This window comes from Mirounga angustirostris, unplaced genomic scaffold (genome assembly GCF_029215605.1).
Source record: "Mirounga angustirostris isolate CCGP_5_RB_7025 unplaced genomic scaffold, mMirAng1.0.hap1 SCAF_6, whole genome shotgun sequence".
NCBI lineage: Eukaryota > Metazoa > Chordata > Mammalia > Carnivora > Phocidae > Mirounga > Mirounga angustirostris.
Window position 1 is genome coordinate 29,586,924 of NW_026991714.1, and position 19,184 is coordinate 29,606,107.

At 42.4% G+C, this 19,184-nt stretch overlaps 1 protein-coding gene across 1 annotated transcript in view; it reads left to right on the forward strand.

Annotated features, from left to right (window-relative positions):
• The window catches only part of ZNF281 (zinc finger protein 281), a 99,055-nt gene extending 80,165 nt beyond the window's left edge, over window positions 1-18,890 (forward strand). Inside the window, exons 1-2 of the transcript XR_010412238.1 lie at window positions 10,600-12,608; window positions 12,749-18,890. The gene's annotated coding sequence lies outside the window, so the exon portion shown is untranslated. Of the gene's footprint in view, window positions 12,609-12,748 lie in introns of the transcript that reaches the window.
• Window positions 18,891-19,184: the final 294 nt, after the last annotated feature.

The window sequence follows — 19,184 nt, forward strand, 5'->3', positions numbered from 1 at the left end:
TGTGAGATTTAAATGAGGTCATGCATGCAAAGCACTTAGTACAGTGCCCTGTAGATACAAAGCACCGGGCAAACAACAGTTTTTGTTGTCTTTAGATAAGAGAGTGCTCGCCTCAAGGAATGAACTCTACAGAGGCAATGGGATCATTATTTGAGTCTTTCTTCTTAGATCATGGAGCTTGTGTGCACGAGTTATTGGTACCCAACTGCCGTGATTCTATGGACAGCATTAGATCTTTGAGATCCCGATGGACCATGAGTCCCGCAAGCCTGAGGTTCTGGAGCTGCAACCAGGCTGCCCACACCAGTGGTGTACTTGTTTTCAGACTCACCAAGACCCACGTAAACTCTCTAAGAACCCCTACTGGAAGCATGGACCCCTGGATGCCTGAAGTTATTTTTAATATTCTCAGAACACTGTCTAGGAGTCGCATGATGTAGATGAACGACATGCAGAGTCCCCTACAGGGTCACTTACAAAAAACCTGTGTGAAGGCATGACTCCAAGTAACAATACCAAAGTACCTTAATCCTTGTATCGACAACTGTTCTATTGGGTTACACAGTTTTCATCCCAGAGGAGTTGTCTCTTGACATTAAACTGTCCAAACAGTATTTATATCTGCGGCTGCCCTGCAAGATCACTTAACCCTGCACCGCCGTTTAAAAGTAGTTAATGACAGACCCGGCATGACTTGCCCCATATGAATGATCACATAAGTTCAACCTGTGCTGTCATGGTTTATGGAGGAAGGCAGTTTGTCCATAGCCTGCTTCAGCCACAGCAGGTAATTTGAAATGAAATGAGACAGTTTCTACAAGCAGATTGATTTGGGAATCTTGCCTGTTCTTCCCTTTGACCCTTGACAAGTTGACACTACAAAGATTGTGACTTTAAAAAATGATTGGGTGCAAATACATTTAGGTAGATGATTTACTGTGTGCCCAAGAAAGGCCAATGCCTTTCGGGTGTAGCTGTGAGGAAAGGTAATTGTCAACTTTAACAACTCGTGTTTTATGTTTCTGTATCTTATTAATTATTCTACCAGCAGATCTACTAATAACCCTTAATCAAGTGCTTTAGATTCCTGGTGACAGTCTAGGTACCCAATCTCAAGATTAAGAGATACGGTATTGATAATAAACTTATTCAAAGTACTGATTCAGTTTGTTATTTTGGTCAAAAACCCCAGCCTTGCACGTAAGAGTAAGAAATCGAGTTCTCTATCATGGATCTTACTTCTTTCTCTCCTTCTTTCTTTTTGTAAATATGGTTAATCATTCGCAGGAGGAAACACTGTGATTAAAAGGCTGATCGGTTTCATTTTTGATACTCAAAGAGTTACCAGAAATATCAGAAAAGAAAATCCCAGCTATGCATTATAAAATGCTTTTTTCCCCTAATCCTTTGTAATCACAGTAGATTTTCACAACGAATAGCATGTGATATTTAAACATAGTTTACATACTATTTACTTATTTTAGATTTCTGTATCTTATTTTTTCCCATAATTTTTATTTAAATTCTAGTTAGTTAACATTCAGTGTAATATTGGTTGCAGGAGAACACTTACATGTAACACCCAGTGCTCATGGTAACAAGCTCCCTCCTCCATACCCATCCCCCACCTAGCCCATCCCCCACCCACCTCCCTCCATTTTCATATTATTTTGACTGTATTCTTCTGATGCAGTCTTTTTTCTCTCAGATGGGATGTTCTGTCACCAATAATGTTATCATACACAGAACTGTTTTCCAAACAACATTAAAAAATGACCATCAGGAAGATTATTTTTAAAAGGTGGTTATTTCAGTTCACAATTATGCACTATTTATGCCTGCATGATTTTAAATGAACTTTGCAATAGAACTCCTGATTTACCAACGTTTGGGTTTGCATTGAAGTGCCCCCGCTTCTTAACAATCTGCCATAGAACTTGGGCTCTTCTCTGCAGCTTTTGTGTTTCTCTCTATTCTAACCACTTTGTTTGAAATATAATTTTGAAGATGCTAGTAAAAAGTATAACAAATTCCCTATTGGTCTCTGTTTAAATTATTTACTACCCTTTTGAGCCATATCTTCATTGAACTATGTTAAAAGTATTTTGCTGGAATGTTTCTTTATGTTGTCCATCGGGTTTAATAGACGTGCTATTTAATAAGCTCTCCACCTGTACGGATAGACTATTTGACCTCTGTGCCCTGCCACTGGTAGACATAGTATAAGATTGCTTTGTGAAATAAAGCTGTCGGTAACATCAACAAAATAAAAAATGATCGTATTCCAATACTCTCTGCTGAGTACTATGACAGCACTGAAATATGGAATAAAATTGAAAGTAGATTAGTTTTGGGTCTTAAGTCATGTTTTGACAAGAAATAAGAGAGGAGAACATATCTTTGAACTTTTAGTTTTAAAGTTTTTTAATGAAAGTATTTATCATTTTGTAAGGTTCCTTCTTTCTTTATCGCATCTAGGCTGAATAGCCTTAAAACAATCCGTTCTCTTATTGTGAGGGATATAAATACTGTTCTATCTTTATATTAAATACCATAAAGGAGATTCGCACGGGGTGAGACGGCTTGGCACCTGTAAGTTAAGGAATGTCATGCTAATAAAAAAGCTTATTGAGGAGGTTGGAAAGTCAGTCATTAATAAGCTACATATTTTGAAGGTATGTAAAGCATGTAAATACTGTGGACAAGCCGGCTGCTTTTGCTGTATTTTTTATTCACCTTTTGGAGTGGTTTGAATCTGAAGAGGAAGAATAAATATGTCAGGGTGCCGGAAGCCTTGCTGCTGATTGCTTTCGACCTAAAGGAATTTGAAAATTGAGGCGACATGCCCAATTGTGAAATCATTTCTTTCACCTTCTGTGGTTATGTATTAATTAGATGAAATCACAACTAATACATGGTGTTGATCGTCAGCAGAGGGTGTGGGCTGAGTACAGCAACCCTCCCCTCCCGGAATTTGCAAACATCCTGTGTCGCCAGATGTGAGATTGTGAAGCTCTTAAAAGCACAGTGCCTACTTGCCCTTCATTTCAAATACAGAATGATTGCAAAGAGTGCAGGTTCACTAGTGCTCCTTGTTCATCTCAGAATAAACTTTTCTCTTTTCACATTCTTTCCCTTTAAAACCCAGGATGCAAAAGCTGCCTCGCTTTCTCCAGCATGCACAGTACAATACAAAATCAGGGCGAGGCTCACATCAGGGAGCCTTCTAACCATGGCTTCTTTTTAAAAAGATGTCAATGAACTTTTTTTCCCTTGACAAATGTGATTGACATGGTAGCATAGGGCTACAACTGGTCAGACTCTTCTGGGATTCTGTTTTTAGTCATGGAAAAGGTTGTTGTCCTCATCTTAGTTTCTGTCATCAGAAATTTTAAAAGTAAATTGAAGGGCATCTGGGTGGCTTAGTCGGTTAACTGGCTGCTTTCGGCTCAGGTCATGATCCTAGGGTCCTGGGATGAGTCCCATGTCGGGCTCCTTGCTTGGTGGGGAGCCTGCTTCTCCCTCTCCCTCTGACCATCACCCTCAGGCTCTCTCTCTCTCTCGAAATAAATAAAATCTTAAAAAAAATTTTTTTAAGTAAATTGCAAAAGTAAAAATTGTGTTGGCTAAAAGGTTTTTTTTTTTTAATTTTATTTATTCATTTGAGAGAGAGAGAGAGTACAAGCAGGGGGGAGAGGCAGAGGAAGAGGAAGAGGAAGAAGCAGAAGCAGACTACTCCCTGTGGGGCTCAGGAGACCCTGAGATCATGACCTGAGCCAAAGGCAGATGCTTAACCATCTGAGCCACCCAGGTGTCCCTTGGCTAAAAGTTCTGAAGAAGTTTTCACAAGACTTTAAACAATCTCTCCTGAGACATTTTAAAGCTGCAACAAAGAAAAAAAATTTTAATTTAGATGAATATGAATAGATGTTTCTTAGTAGTTGGGGTATATGCCAATCCTCATGGAGGTCCTGTAATATCACCCCTTAATTTGTTCCATGATGTGGTTTTAACCTTGACTTGGCTAAATAAGATCTTTAAACAGGATAGTGAAATACTGTGGTCATTACATTGGTGTCATTTGTCATCATCGGTCTAAGCTCAACTCCTGAGAATGAATGTTGTTAAGTATTAACTATATAAGTATCAGCAATCCAAACCAAATTTCCACGTGTGTTTCACTCATGGTTTTTCTGTCCAATATCAAGATCCAAGAGGGGCCCTGAACATCCTGGGAAGGGTCAGAGACTGTGCCACACATTTGCAGAGGGCTGGGTAGCCACACCTTGGGAAACATGTCCCAGGCCTGTGAAGGTCACCGGAAAAAGAACAAGGCTAGGAAAGAAGGTGACTGTAGGTAACAAAAATTAGAGGTGAGAAAAAGGAGGTGAGGTGAGAGGAGAGGTAACAAAAATTAGAGATGAGATCAATTTTAGTATTCTAGAAGATAGGAGAGAAGGGAAGTATGGATAGAAAATTTACAAGTTAACAGCAAAAAAAGGGAAAAGGATTTGGAGGTCATTCCATTGTGCAGAGCTATCTTTTGGAATAGATGAGGGGACAGTTTCCACAGTGGCGTTCTCTCTGATGAAGAAGCGTACACTTGAATGTCAGCCTGGGGTTCAGATATTAATTATGCTGGAGAATAGCTGTGGTACCTTTAGCAAAAAATGCGAACCTTCTTAGCATGAACTTTTTAGTCTGTCAGATGAAGCTAAGTTGGAGGTAGCTGGGCTTATAGGTGAATTAAATGAAATAACCTACTCACAGGTAGGTAGGCAGCATGGTGGCTGGCACACGGCCCCTAGGGGTCTCCTCTTCCATCTTCCCAATTCTAAACTAAGGATGTCAACCTCTTTTTCCCTTCACATTGCATGAACCTGATGAGGTCCATTCCACTTTTGTGAATGGAAGTGTTCTAGAAGTTTATTTACCTTCAGTAAACCAAAAATTCTTATTGCAATTTCAGTTACTCCTGTTACCTAGTTTAAGAAATCTGGACTAGAGGGCGCCTGGGTGGCTCAGTCGTTAAGCGTCTGCCTTTGGCTCAGGTCTTGATGCCAGGGTCCTGGGATCGAGTCCCATATCGGGCTCCCTGCTCCGCGGGAAGCCTGCTTCTCTCTCTCCTACTCCCCCTGCTTGTGTTCCTGCTCTCACTATGTCTCTCTCTGTCAAATAAATAAATAAAATCTTAAAAAAAAAAAAAAAAGAAAGAAATCCTGACTAGAGTCTTAACGTCGTTGACTTTTAAGGTGTTGTGTGTCATGGTTTTGTAACATTTTCAACCTTGTCATGACCTCCAAGGGCAGAAACAGCTAGCAAGTTTAAAGGTCTAGTAAGGAAAGGCAGATGACTCCAATGAAAATAAAAGGAGAAATACAATTTTTAGGTGGGGTAGACAAGGATTTTGTTGGAAAGGAGTTTGTTGTTTATCTCAAGATCAATAAAAAGAATTTTTAAGTGTTTTCACTGGGGAGAGGGAGGCATGATTTGAGTTGCATATAATCTTCTTGCTCCAACATGGAAGATGGATTTGAAATGGACTGGACATGGATGTGGGGACCATTGCAGGGTCCCAGGTAAGATCCGATGCAGCTTAAATCAGGGTATGACAGTGGATGTGGGGAGAGGTGAACAGACCCCACAGATACTTAAGAAGCAACATCAACTAAGCTTGGTAAGGGATTAGAAAGGAGATGAGGAATGGCCCGCTGGGTCTTGGTTTTTGGAGCTAGATGGTGGTGGGGCCATCCCCTGAGATAGGAACACTGGCAGGAGACCATGGTGGTTTCATTCTGGACAAGTTGAGCTTGGAGTCTTTGTTACCACCTTTTTTAGTGATACAAAGAATAAAGTCAAAATGTAAATATCTTCGGATGAAATGTTACAAGAACTGAGGCCATGTTCAACATGGCAACAACTGTTCTCTTATGAAACTGAGTTTTATATGAGCGAGTTCATTTTATTCCTTGTAGAGTACCACTTTATGTTTATGAACAAATGCATTTAAAATCATCTTTTGGAACAAAGCCTGTTACTAAAGACAGGACTACTCTGCTATGAGTATAATTGCTTCTAAAATGTCTACTCGTAGACAGACTTGTATAAGCCATCATTAATTCTTTGTATAATTAATGTATAAAACGCAGAGTTTCTATTAATGGAAAAGAAACTCAAGCATCACACCAATATATCAATAACATGCATTTGTAATCACATACTGTAGATAACTGTAAAAGCTACATTTTATTACATTAATAAAACCTAAGAACTCCTGAAGCGACCGGGAGAAGGGCAGAAGCCCCACTATTAGGGCTCCCTGCTTCAGCAGTCAGGAGGAGTCTGTCAAATTGCCGTGAGCTGGTTAGTAACACTCAAAGTGCATTGGGGGAATCTTCTTCCCCCATAAAATAATGAGCATGTATTTTTCAAGATAAAAAATTGCATGTTGGTGGAATAGCATGCTTGCTATGTGAGAGTAACAACGCAAAGATAAAAATCAAACCCAGTGAGAACAAAAAGTGGAATGGGAGAACTTCTTGTTCCTCCAGATGGACTGAGCGATCAGGTTCTGCCACCACAGATGTGAAAAACAGCTTACTCCCTAAGTATGCTGCAGAGACAAGGGGAACCCATAAAGGGAGTGTTAATTTCACGGAGGGAAAGTGTATAGGGTTCTGAGTGTTCCGGGTTAATGCCTTGGTCACACTGACAGGTAAGAAAACCAGTGTGTTGGACTGACTGGCCCAATCGATATCTCTTTAGGTGTCTGCCAATCACTCCATTAGGGAGCAAGACTGGGTGGATTAGTTCGAGCAGCTTCTCAGATGCGCTAAGGACTCAGCCGGTCTCTCTTCCCCAGGTAGGAAATGGGAGAATAGCTTCATTTTGAGAAGGATCGGGGAGGCCTCCAGATCTGGGGGGGGCTGGGAAATGTTCAAAACAACTGAGAGGCAGCCGACTACTCTGCAACTTGTGCTGCAGAAATATTCGTAGAAACACAGAAGACATTTCTAAAAACTAAATAAATAGACTACATGGACCAGATTACATCATCTGATCCAAAACTCAGCTGGGGGAGGATTTAAGATATCAACAGTGGAGTGTCAAAAGCATAATGTTTCTGTTGGCTATAGCCCCCAGAATTCCCAGTGAGTCCTTCCCATTGATTAACTTTGAAATGGAATCCAAACATTCTCGGCTGCAGGGAAAAGTTTATTTTTTTTCTTTTTCACACTACCTACCAGTTTTGACCTAAAAATCATTTGATGTCATTTTTTTCCTTCTGAATCTTGCATTCTAATCATCCTCTCAGGGTGCTCACTTTCTCCCATTTTACAGAATTTTTGTCCTGGAGCAAAAAAATGAGTTGCTCTACTGAATGTGTAGTCTAGAAAGGGGTACAAGGATGGGCTTCAGGTTGTCCAGATTTGTCTACAAAAGTTTTTTGCGTATGTGCTTTTTCCAGGGAGGGGAGTCCAGGGATTTTGTAATATGCTCCAAAGGGTCTGTGAGTTCCCCTTCCAGCATTTAAGAAGCATTTACTGGGGTGCCTGGTTGGCTCAGTCGTTAAGCATCTGCCTTCGGCTCAGGTCACGATCCCAGAGTCCTGGGATCGAGCCCCGGCATCGGGCTCCCTGCTCCGTGGGAAGCCTGCTTCTCCCTCTCCCTGCTTGTGTTCCCTCTCTCACTGTGTCTCTGTCAAATAAATAAAAAATCTAAAAAAAAAAAAATTAAAAAAAAAAAAAGAAGAAGCATTTACTGACCCTGACAAAAAACAACATAAAGACAACACGCAACAGAGTTCTCCTACCCTCTTCCTGTGGATGTATTTCCTCATAAGGCCAAGAGGTGGCAGCATAAACACCAGCCTGTAGCTGTCCCATTTTCCTGACCAGACAGAACTTCCAAGGGTAAAATGTAAGGATGTGAAAACCCATCAGTAACCTTGTTTTGGCTTGGACAGATTGTGGGGATGTGTCCCCTCAAACCACCTTAAAATATTCCTGGAGGAATAGACCGGGATGGAATGAGCAGTCCTGGCCTTTAAGGTCACATAACATTGAAAGAAAACATGTAGTATCCTTTTATTCGAGTCCCATGCCAGAAAGGCACACAGCTTGATCATTGATTGAATCAAAAGCACATACTTTACATAGAATATACTCTCCCCACCTGTGACTAGTACTTCATTTTACTACATAGTGTCATTGTTTATATACTATACTAACTGCCTTAAGAAATTACTGGGGTACCTGGCTAGCTCAGTGGGGCATGCCACCTTTGATTGTGGGGTCGTGAGTTCGAGCCCCACATCGGGTGTAGAGATTATTTTAAAAATAAATAAAAAAATTTAAAAAAAAAGAAATTACTTTGTTTGAATGGAAAAATAGTTTCTTTGAACCAACACCAAAAGGTAACTTTCAGTTCTTCTACTCCGTGGGGGGTTGAAAATAACAGAAAAGGGGGAAGTTGTCTGACACATGCAGATTCCGATTTTTATTTTGATAATTATCACTTTCATTTTCTGTGAAAGTATGAGACGCACGATGTTTGCTACGAATTCTTAACCAGAGGCACACTGGGTAATTTCTCTACTTTAAACATATCTAGTCAATTCAAATATAAGCATTTTAAATAGCAGATTCTGGGTGTTAATATGGCTGATTATGGTGAAATTTCTCAGGATAGACCCATGTGTTTAATGATATATGTTCTGCGATCCTAGTAATTCTTAGTGATGAAATTAAGCTTGTGTTTCTATCTTCAACAAGTCAAGCATCAGACCTTAAAAAGCAATTATTTGATGGGCTTAAATGAAATATGTTTTGCCTATTATTTCTATTGCCTTGAAAAGTTTCCATAAAATTCATAATTATTAGGCAACAGAGAGCAGATATGCCCAGTTCCAGGCTGTTTTGTGTGAGAGAAGATGATAGAAAGGGCCTGGTGGCATTTGACAAATATCAACAGACATAATGCAAATTTTGTGGGTGGAATAGAACTTAAGAAATATTTGCCAGCCTGTGTTGATTCATTTTTCACAGTCCAGTTTAAACTGTGAGTCTCCCTTGAAATAGAAAATAATCTCCTGTGGTTAAACAAGAACTAAGTGTTCAGGGTATAAGTCGAGCTTCTCTCGGATAATACGTGATTTTGAAAGAGCCATTAGTTGGTCAATTAATTAATCAATTGATTAGTATTTATGGAGCATCTATTTTTTTGCCTAGTTTTCTGCTAAGTGTTGTGAAGATTACAAGACAAATGTAATGCATAATTTCTTAGTTATATTCATGTTACCTTTTGTGCCTTAATATGTGAATGTGGGGAAGACAGTGCTATTTGGGATCCATGGATCCTAGGGGTATAAAAGGGCACTTTGTTAAGTGTTTTAATGTAAATGCTTCTCTTTCACTTTCTGGAGAATATCTGTTTGAGAAGGACTAGATGCAACCCCTTTCATTTGTATGCTCCCCACTTCCTATTAGCCCAAGTGCTTGACACACCTGGAGTTCCTTTTATTTTTTTTTTTAAAGACTTATTTATCTGGGGCACCTGGTGGCTCAGTCGGTTGAGCCGCTGCCTTCACCCGGTGTCATGATCCCCGGGGGGCCTGGGATGGAGCCTGGCATTAGGCTCCCTGCTCAGCGGGGAGCCTGCTTCCTCTTCCTCTGCCATTACCCACCCCCCACCCCACTCCTCTACCCGCGTCTCCGCTTGTTGTCCCTCGCTCTCTCTCTGTCAAGCAAATAAATAAAATATTTAAAAAAATAAAAGACTTATTTATCTATTTTAGAGAGAGAGCGCGTGCAAGCACGGACGAGGGGGCAGAGGGTGAGGAAGAAAGAGTCTTAAGCGGACTCGGCCCTGAGTGCGGCACCTGAAAGCTGGCTGGGGGCGGTGGGGCGGGGGGGCCCTGAGATAACAAACTGAGTGGAAACCAAGAGGTGGGTACTTAGACTGTGCCACCCAGGCACCCCCGGATTCCTTTTATGAAAAGTTTTCATTAAACACCAATTGGTCCAGATGGGCCACAGTTTGCAGGGCCTTTAGGCTGCTAGTTTGTCTTGTTCTCAAGAATGATGTTTGTGTGTTCTTGTCTGATAGCTCTACCATAAGGGATAGAAAATGCACAAAAGGCTTGTCAGCCATGCAGATCTTCTGGTAGCATAGATCCTATTGGGGTGCATGGTTATCTTTGGGGGGCAAAGGTGGGGGCTCAAGCCATAGAACAGGTTTGGACTGGGTGGCCCTTTCTCCTGAGCACTGAATTCACTTCTAAGAGCACCGCGGGAGTGTATATCTATGGGGACTATTTTAAAATATTCCCAGTGTGTTGGGACCGATGGAGAGGCTGAGTCAACAAATATGGAATCGACCACACTTTGGATTATAGTTCCCATGGGATAAAAGGGATATTTCTGGAACCTTCGTATTCTGTGTAGTTTCAGGGTTCTCACACAGCCTTTAATCACCTACGTATTTAAGGCATCATTATTTTTTTAACACAGTGGATTTATGAAATTCACAAATAGCAATTAAGTTCAGATTCCTCTTTAAAAAAATTCTTATGCTGCAGCTTGACTTACCTCAGTTTTATCTGACCTATAATTATTCCATATATTAGATGGTCTCAATCACTAATTCCCAAAGTGTAATCCTAGAAATAAAAGTTCCGCAGCCTATTAATAAGCCTTGTTTGGAAAAGGGTTATGCAAATAAATTTGAGAAATGCCGGGCTAGGCCAAGTTCAGCAGGTTTCTTGACGGTAAGACTTAATGTGATTTGTAAACCTTGGATGGGGGAGAATGTGAGGCGTTCCCCAAATGCACTGGTCAACTTTCTTTCCAGGGAAGGTCTTGTAGGACCCGTGTTCTAGGAACTACACATTGAGAAACACTTGTCTGTAGATTTGTTCCTGTTTGAAAACACTTTATCCGAGGAAAAGTGGACAAGTTTTATGAAGGAAAAGTAGATATAGGGAAGACAGAAGACTACCAAAGGGTTTATTTTGGAGATTTTTTTTTTTTTTTTAAATAACCTAAGACCAAAAAGGCAACAGGGAGGTCTATGGTAGTGAATGAACACGTTATAAGAAAACACATTTTACAATAATTTTTAAAAAGTGCATTGAGGATTACATATTGGTGAAAATATAAAGAGGCAGCTAAAATAATACCATTCTCACTAAATACACAATTTAGTGTAAGGATCTCATTAAGATTCATGTTCTGAAAACGTTTCATTTCTCAAATAGGCTTGGGCCTTTTATGTATAATTTAACAATGGAAACCATAACAACAATAATGTATGGATAGGAAGAGTTTATCCTCTTGAACGAACAAATTAGGTCATCGTCAAGCAGTTTTATTTAATGGGAATCCCCGCGAGGTACTTTCACAGTGAGAAATGGCTCTTCTCCTGTTAGAAAAGAATGCTGAAAAGAACATTCCCCTCCGTTTCGCACAAGACCTGGAGTTGTGCCACAAGAATTGTCAATGTATTAACCACCCCCACCCTCCTACTGGTGTTGGCATGCATCATCCAATCCAGTTGTCTATCAGCGGGGAGCCCTCGTTCGAAGCAAGGCCGGATCCACAACCTCTCCACTCTGCACCCGGGGCTAGGTCTGAGTGTTTGAAGAAAACAGAGCCGCTTCTCACTTGCTCTCTGCCCTGCGGTTCCAGCTGGATAAGTCTAGGAGACGTCCAGCAGATCTCTGATTTGGGGCTTTTTAATAAGCGTCCCTAATAAGATCATCGATCAAAAAGCAAGAGCACTAAGTATGCCTAAATGTAGGAATTCTTTCTGATGAGGGTAATAATACAAAGGAAACCGAAGTTCTACTTTTGACTCCCCATGGGTGATGGGCGTCTGGTCTTAACATCTGCCCGGGGCGGGAGACCCACCTCCAACACCTTTCTCTTTCTCAGCAAGCCTGGGTCTGAAACAGGAGCGGGGGATTTGTTGGTGATGGGTTTCTAGAGCACCAGAGGAGGGAAATCCAGAACTTCCTTTGGAGAGATCGTGACCTTCCTAACAGGTACCATCATCAGGATGGTAATTCTTGAAATATGTAAATAAAAGTCGCGCTAAAAATAGCAGTGCCGGCCGGCCGGCCGGCGTACCTAAGGGATTGCTGCAGTCTGACTGCGATTCTTCCCAGGCCACAGCGTGTCAGATAAGCATCTGCTCGTTTTCGGTTTTGCTTTTGCAAGAGCTCGCCCCCCAGGGGGAGCTCAGCCGCCCAGCGCAGCCGGCGGGGCGCGGCGGCTCCGGGACTCCGTCCAGGGCCCGCGCCGCGGGGACCGTGCAGCCGGGAGAGCGCGGGGCTGCGCGCGCCCCGGAACCTCGGCGCGGGGGGGTTTCATCTAATATTAATTGTTTTAACTTCTTGTGGTTTAAGCGGTTTTATTGGCAGCAAGATGCAGGCAGCAGCGCGTTAGGGGCGAAGGCTTCGGATTGCGCTCACAGGGGAGACAATGGGCTGGAATCTGAGAAAACAAACCCAAGATGTTAATTAGCCGCTAAGGCACTCGGGGCACTTTGCAAATACTAACATAGCCTACTTGTAAACTCCCGAGGGCTGCGACTTCGTTATTTGTTTGGTACGCTTTTTATTTATAATGCATTGTGGTGTCATTTTGAGTTGTGAATAATTGCTCGAGAAAGTGGGGGAAGGGTGATCAATAGAGAGAAAGGAAATTCTTTTTCCTCCAGCTCACTGTGTTCTTCTGCATTTTTGCAGACTTCCATGGATCTCAGAGAAAACCATCTATTTTAAAGAGGAACGAGGTTGGTCCACCGTAAGTGATACGTAAAATGGCACAGACTAACAGAGGGAAGGGCCGAGGGTTGTCCTTGACTGTTTATTGTGTTGTAGGCAACTGCGTTCTTTATTCTGTTTCATCCTTTCCACCACCTGGTGAGGTAGGGGGTGTTCTCACCGCACTGCCGGTGAGCAAGGGTCCCGCGCCCCCGCCCCGCCCTGGCTGACTGCAGAGGGGCCGCCAGACAGTCTCTCTGGCGGGGACCTCGGGGGAGCCTGTGGCCGTCGGTGCCCTGAAGCATGGATTCGGAGCATCAGCAGCTTGCCTTTGAAACCTTGGGCTGTGTGACTCTGAGCGGGTTATTTGCCCTGGCTCAGTTTCCGTTTATACCTAGCTCCTGGGTTTGCTGGAAGACTTAAGGCCGCTCACCCAGAGCCAGGCAGGAGCCTGGGGGAGGGGGGGGGCGCTCAAGGAGTGGAAGGAATGCCTAATTTCTTTATCTCTCAGTGGGTGGTGACTTCTGCCCCACAGCCTGCAAATAGGCTGTAAAAACTTAAAAAAAAAAAAAAACCAATAACAATAAACAAACTGTGCAATAAACAGGTAGTTGAATTAGTCGCTGAGTTTGGATCCGGGAAAAGGTTCAAATCCTGGCTCTGCCCTGCTGATTGTGTGACCCGAGGCCAGTTAATTAACTGTGGATGCCTCAGTTTCCTCCTATGTAAAATGAAGGTAATAGGGTGGCTATGAGAATGAAGGGGCATGCCTGGGATGCCCTTTACATGGAGGTATAGCACCTCCTGAGGGCAAAATCATTGTCTGTTAGTATTATTTCCTTCAGATACCAAAATGGAGCATTTTCTCTTCCGGATTCATATGCTGATGGTTCCAGAAGAGAACTGTTGGATTTCTGTCTTACTATTCTGCTGGTCACACCTCAATTTCTTTTCCCATTCACACTATTTCACATTTTTTCTTACTGGGTCCCAGATATTGTTCCATAATGTCCTTCTGCCTCTTTCTAGACTGAGGGAGACACTGGACGGCTGACTCCTATTGCATTCACATACCATTATAGTGAGCCAGGTGCTGTGGGTATGTGTTGGGGGGGTGGGGGGGATGCAGGGATCCAGACACCATAAAGAAGCTGTGCCTGTGCTCAAGGAACTCCCAAAGAAAGATGGAAAGACAGGGAATAAGTATTAAAAATCCAAGGCAGGGGGTGCCTGGGTAGCTCAGTGGGTTAAGTCTCCTATCTTTTTTTTTTTTTTGGTCAGAGAAGAGCGAGAGAGAGCACAAGCAGGGGGGAGCGGCAGGCAGAGGGAGAAGCAGGCTCCCTGCGGTACAAGAAGTGGGATGTGGGACTTGATCCCAGGCCTCTGGGATCATGACCTGAGCCAAAGGCAGATTTAACCAACTGAGCCACCCCAGCATCTCTAAGCCTCCTACTCTTGATTTTGGCTCAGGTCATGATCTTAGGGTTGTGAGATCAAGCCCTGCCTCCCGGATCCGTGCTGCTTTAAGATTCTCTTTCCCTTTCCCTCTGCCCCTACCCTCTAAAAATTAAAGAAAATTAAAAAAAAAGAAGAAGAAAAGAAAAGAAATCCAAGGCAGAATGAGGTGAGTGCATGTGAGGAGCTGGTCAGGTAGACTGTAGTAGCGGGTGTCAGAAATGTGGTAGGAGGTGTCAGAAATGTGGTAGGATCTGGGATGGGTAGAATCCCTGGAAAGGATGGATTGGAGACAGAGAGAGCTGAGACAGAAGGGAGCAGGAGCCTGAGCAAAACTGTTGGTGGTGGTGGTGGGGGACAGCGAAAGGAGGGTTTGGGAAGCATGTTTTCCTTTCCGAGATGGTTTAAGGGAGTAGTAAAGGATGGAGCCAGGGCTGATGCTGAATGAAGGGAACCGATGGTGGGAGGGCCATAAGCAGGGTGAGGTTTCCCAGGGTCGGATGACGGTGAAGAGCAGTTTTATTAATGTTTTGGTAAAGTGTGAGAGGTGAAAGGTAAGGAAATTGTGGCTGGGAGCCTGGGCTCTGGGTGGAGACTGATGTTCCAAAGGGCACCCAGGGGGCTGCCGGGATGCTGCTCCCCCTGGGCTGTGGCCAAGGGGGGTGATGATAAAGGGATGGGGCAGGGAGAAAGTGGGGAGGGACTTGTGTTTGCATTGCTTCTGGGCTTCCTGTGCCCTGGAACCTATTTTCTCAGAGAAACGGTATTAGACAATGTGTCCAGGTTCTAAAGTGAACTCATAAAGCCCATTTAATCCACAGTGTTTCACATCATATCATAGTACACAAAGCCTATTAATCCACAATGTGTCATAGCATACCACAGTACACTTGGTATGAATTACCAAGACCGTGTCTTAGAATTTAATGTCTGTGGGAAAATTCATTGCGAATTCCAAGTAATGGGCTAGGAACATGATGGTCAGCTGGGAACTCTCTGATATGAAACAGTTACACTGTGTGCCCAGGGAATGTTTACCTGGAGAACACCTGTTCTGTTGCAAACCACCCGATAACATTGGGGTTGGCAAATGAGAAAAGAAATTTCTTCCTAGTAGCTTATGTTCTATGCTTTTTATGGTTTAGAATTTAAAAGACACAGCAAATATTATTCTTGTGTTACATTTGCAGATAATAAATTTTTATCCTTATAACTGAAGAGAGAATAAATATACTTCATTGACAGCATTTGTTGTCAATGGTAGTTGTTGATCATCGGCCTTTTAAACTGGTCCTGCGACGTTTTTCCTGTCCTGGGATTTTAGAATCAATGACTAGTACGGTTATGAGAGGTCACGCTTAGACATCTGTATGGATAAAAACTACAAAGAGCTCAATCGTGGAGTATTTTAAAAAGTGGATCCTTTTGAATAGATATGACATGTTATTTCTTATATTATTGTCACCTTTGCCATTGTCATTATAATCAGCAGTAACATCATGCCATTTATTAAATGCTTACTGTATGCCCAGGACACCCTTTGAGAACCTCTACCTTAAAGCACCTATTACCATTTTGCAGCAAAAACTAGTTTTTGCCAAACAGTGCCCCGGAGAACTGCATTAGCCATCATCTAAGATTTTTTTTTTTTTGTCAATCAACAAACATGGACCAAATACTGTGCCAGACACTGGGAAATCAGTTCTGATTAAAATGAATCTGTTGTCCTAGAACTTAAAGTTGGAAAGGTACATAATTAAGTAAATCATTCCGGGTACACGAAGTGCTATGTAGGGGTAGTGCAGAGTATTGAAGCATATGGGAGGGGATCTGTTCTCAGGCGAGAGTGGTCAAGGAGGGTTTTTACAGACAAGATGGACAAGACAGATAGGCAGGAGTTAACCAAGTAAAAAGAAGGATCATGAGCCCACAGAGGGAGTTGAGTGTATGGAGCTTGAGGGGTGGGTGAGAGTGTGGTGCCTGAGGAACTGAAAGGGGTCAGATACAGTTGGAGGTGAGAAATTGACTGAGAAGCTGCTGGAGATGAGGCTGGAGAGATGATAGGAGTCAGGCTCCCTGAAGGAGCTGGATCTTAATGCTGAGGGCGTGGGGAAGTCACTGAAAATTTTGGAGCCAAGAATAATCAGATTTGTATTGTAAAATTTGTCACTTTGCCAGCGGAGACTGGACTGGAGGGGTCAAGAATAAAGGGGACGAGGTAGACGTGTCCAGGTGAGATATAAGGGGGTCTGGATTAGGGTGGTGATGTTGGGATCAGAAGGAACTAAGATTTACCACATACCATGTTACACCAATTCTTTTTTTTTAAATTATGAAATAACCTTCTTTATTACCATGTTACACCAATTCTGAAATGTATAGGTGTCATATTTTCATCTCTGAAATTGTGATAAGGCTTAGATTTGGTGGAGGTTTTGTTTCTTAGAGGCACACAAGACAGTGGTGCATCCAGTAACCTATGGCTTCTGGTGTTAGATGAAATATGGCGCGCAAGAGGTCAAACCTGCCGGTCTTGGTGGTGCGGTGCTCACGGGGCCAGGGGCCTGAGCAGCCAGCTGAATGGTGGGGCTGCAGTTCCAGCAGAGAAAAGGCTTTATGAGAACAGTTTTATTCTTCTGATTTTTTTTTTTTAACTTGGAAAAGTCCAAGTGAGAAAAGCCGTTGGTTAATATATACCAGGAGATGAGGTGCCGATTTAAAAAATTGTGAAGTAGTCTATCTAGGTTTTAATTGTTGATATTAAATTGCTTTTATTCATTTTATTAAATGTTGTTTTACTAATTGCTGATGCTAAACTGGTTTCTCGTATAGATGTATTTCCCAGTTTGATCTCTCTTGATCTCCCTTTAAAGCAGTATATTTACATTTCCTGCTGTAGTTAGCATTCCTTCCTATCAGTTTTACTATCTGTCTCTTGAGGATTCAATAACTTTAATTTATGCATGATAGACCACGTGGTGATACCAAGTATTTGTTTTGTTGGTGTCTTTATGGCTCAGTTGTTCTGGAATGTCCTTTCACTGCCTATTAGCAAAGCAACCACATTCAATATAACTGTCGTCAGGAATAAGGAGTCATTTCAGGTAAATATTGAAAAGATTTAGCTGTCTTCCAGTTTATCTTGGAGGACATTTTTAGCTGAAGAATAACAGGCTTACAGGTAATAGTTATTAGTAACCTGACTAAGGAGTTTAGAAATTCTGGAGGTTCTGTCCTAGACTTGCCTATGGCAAAATTTGAAACATTGATGGCTAATGTGTTCTCTTCTCTGTCTTGCATATGGACCTGATAATGGTTTAGAAGCATTATACTGTACCTCTGACCAATTTTAATTTAAGCATTAGAAATTAAATTTCTAATGTTGTTGTTTTGAAGATGATCATGTTTATTTACTTTTTAAATGCATGCGGCATTTAGAACAATTTCCAAGTGCTTTCCTTTGCTATGGGGTTGGCCTGACAGCAGACCTTGGAGGTGAATCTATAACTACTGCGGGCATTTGTGAAAGTAGATTCTTCTGATCTGTGACTCCTGTTTTGGGAAGATTATCAGATGAGTCTCCTACAGTGTCATTTCCCTGTGGGTACTGGAACTTTGGAACTGCAGCTGCATGTTCCCTGGTCTTATCCTGCTTGTGGGGGCAAAGCAATCCATGGAAAAGGGTAGAGCAAGGGGAGCTATACCTGGAGGTCCAGCTGAGTGAACAGAGTTCATTTGTCTTGCTTGGCTGGAAATACAGTGAGTGGTGTCTGATTTAGCTAGTTCAGGTCTGCAGTTGAGGCTCTCTGGCTACTGGAGGAGAGAAACCTTTTTTTAAGAGATAGGGAGGGACAGAGGGAGAGGGAGAGAATCTTAAGCAGGCTCCATGGGGCTCGATCTCATCATGATCCTGAGATCATGACCTGAGCCAAAATCAAGAGTAGGACACTGAACCGACTGAGCCACCCAGGTACCCTGAGAAACCAGGAATATTACAAAGTAAAACAGTATGAACTTCTGATAGTGGTGAGAGCATGGAATATGCCTCCTCTGATATGGCTCTTTTGCCCGTGGCTATCAATAATAATTTAGCAAAGGGGCGCCTGGGTGGCTCAGTCGTTAAGCGTCTGCCTTCGGCTCAGGTTGTGATCCAGGGTCCTGGGATCGAGCCCCGCATCGGGCTCCCTGCTCCACGGGAAGCCTGCTTCTCCCTCTCCCACTCCCCCTGCTTGTGTTCCTGCTCTCGCTATCTCTCTCTGTTGAATAAATAAATAAAATCTTTAAAAAAAAAAAATAATTTAGCAAATCCTGTCTTTGTTTATATGCACACCAGTATATGTTCTTAAGGGGAATAACCAAGATTGATTTATTTAGAATGCAAGGATTCATTTTATAAGTTGGATGATAATGTTTATCTCATGAAACACAAGGAAGGCCGATCAGATCAGTTCCTAGATGCACTGGAAGGGATTACAACATCGCATTGCATGTCCCTCTTTTTATCTATAGCTTTAAAACAGAATACTATTGCATGAGCAATTTCATGTTCTATGATAGGCAAAATACCTAGAGAATAAGCCTTCCTGTGATTTCTTTTTATTTTTTTATTTTTTAAGATTTTATTTATTTATTTGACAGAGACAGAGATAGCGAGAGAGGGAACACAAGCAGGGGGAGTGGGGGAGGGAGAGCAGGCTTCCCGCCGAGCAGGGAGCCCGACGTGGGGCTCGATCCCAGGACCCTGGGATCATGACCTGAGCTGAAGGCAGACGCTTAACGACTGAGCCACTCAGGCGCCCCTTCCTGTGATTTCTACTCTGGCACTTGCTTTAGGATCTAGAAGAATGGGAGCTATTGGCCTCTGGTACATTATCAAGCTTTCTGATTGTGAACATTAATAATAAACATCTTAGATTTTTATTGGATAATTTAAAAATACATAAGTACTTGAATACTGAGTCTT